Source organism: Micropterus dolomieu, linkage group LG12 (assembly GCF_021292245.1).
Source record: "Micropterus dolomieu isolate WLL.071019.BEF.003 ecotype Adirondacks linkage group LG12, ASM2129224v1, whole genome shotgun sequence".
Classification (NCBI taxonomy): domain Eukaryota; kingdom Metazoa; phylum Chordata; class Actinopteri; order Centrarchiformes; family Centrarchidae; genus Micropterus; species Micropterus dolomieu.
In genome coordinates this window covers 21,688,265-21,689,954 of record NC_060161.1, presented here as the reverse complement: position 1 = coordinate 21,689,954, position 1,690 = coordinate 21,688,265, and the positions used below count along the sequence as shown (strand labels likewise).

At 43.8% G+C, this 1,690-nt stretch overlaps 1 long non-coding RNA gene across 1 annotated transcript; it reads right to left on the bottom strand.

Moving 5' to 3' along the window:
* Window positions 1-404: 404 nt before the first annotated feature.
* LOC123979738 lies at window positions 405-1,068 on the bottom strand. Its single transcript, XR_006827316.1, has 3 exons — window positions 972-1,068; window positions 714-767; window positions 405-540 (listed from the first exon to the last, which is right to left on the bottom strand). It is a non-coding gene; the product is annotated as an uncharacterized LOC123979738 (long non-coding RNA).
* Between the last annotated feature and the right edge of the window lie 622 nt (window positions 1,069-1,690).

The following is a 1,690-nucleotide window of genomic DNA, read 5'->3' as shown; positions in this document are numbered from 1 at the left end:
CCGTGCTCTGATGTAAATTACTGTAAGGCAGTATGGTGTGTATGATTGCCTGAATAAGTAAACAAGAGCCTGGGTAATTAAACCAGCCGTGAATCAAAAATAATCAGCCACACAGCTAACGGATAGACTCGCATAACTAATTTGGCCTTCCAGTTTCTCCACTTTTATGCTAACAGCCAATTTAACAACAAACTGTTCTTCCCGCAGACGTGAACTCAACGGTCTGTTAACTCTCAGGAAGGACAGAGCATATGTTCATTCCTGACTCATTGTGCACCTCAATCACATCCAACTGTTTTAACTTGACAGGTTTAAAGTGTGAGAGCAGGTACTGATCAAGGCGGCGAGGATTCTTGCAAAGAAAGAAGTCCGAGCGCAGAACGAAGAAGAAGTGGATGATGAAATTAATGATGAAACAGATGAGGTTTTAATCAGAATCTCTCTATGCTGGCACTCTGTGGGAATTCTTCACCTCATCAGGCCTCTGTATCCTCCCTCACTGGACGACGGGCAACCTCCCAGAGTGCCATGCTGCGTGGCCTTTTCAATAATGTAGTGGGGGAGAGAAGGGAGACAAAATTATAGAAGAAACGATTTCCTGGCACTGTGGGAGCCCCCTCTGTGACATTTACCTCCAGCAAGGCCATGAATGTGTATGTGCGTGTTTGATAGACCTGTGCCACACTAATGATACCCCCCTCTGGCACACTCACTCGAGGCACAAAACTCTCTTGCTAGTGATGCCACACGTGTCCTTTCGAATTACACTGGAGGGAACGAAGGAAGAAAAGTGAGGGGATAATGGCAAAGAATGATTGTAAAGTGTTTTGAGAGTTGAATACTCCCACCCAAGTGTGGAGCTGAGGAACAACAGAATGGCGGGAAACAAAGGGAAAACAAAAGACCGTTTTTGTCAGCTAGACGTGATCATCCTGTTTAATCCATCAGCTCCACCTGTTACTATTTCATACCTCATTAACTGTCCCTCCAGTTTGCAGCACTGGGTGGTCCCCTATGTCTCCACAGGGAGTCCCCTACACCCCACCTGGACACATGCCATCTATCATTACCCCCTGTTTCAGCTCAGGGCCTGCAGAATGTCACACAGCTGGAGTGTGAGGCTCTGAAGACAGATGAAAAAGAAAACCCTGGTAAATGTCATTAAAAAGACAAGACCACACTTTTGCTGCCCACAATTTAGTTATAGAGGGGATTCACTGTAGCGCTAAATTAACCAACTTCAACAAAGAATTAGGTTAGATGGAGTTGTCCAGATGAAAGATGAAATTGCAGATGTTCAAATTTTTTTCTGAGCATTTAAAGACTTCATCCGTGTTGGCTGAGAGACTGAGACTCAAGACTGAGATTGAAAGTTTGTTTTGGACCTCAGGTACAGCATTCAAGGTAACAATTTCACCACAAGGCTCATTTAGTAGCTGTTCTGGAGCTTTTGATCGTATTTGATACCTCGATCAACATGGACAAGAAGTCAATTTTCCATTGTGGAACACATGCATTTATAATGAAACCAGTGGCAGATTTACCATCAGATTTCTTAGTAACATTTGAAGCAATCGGTTCTTGATTTTCCTGGTCAATTTGACAGCTGTCGCTTGCAGATCTTATCGTGCTGAAAGACTGAGACTTGAGCTGCAAGTAACTCCAGCTTACTACTATAGGTAACATTCAG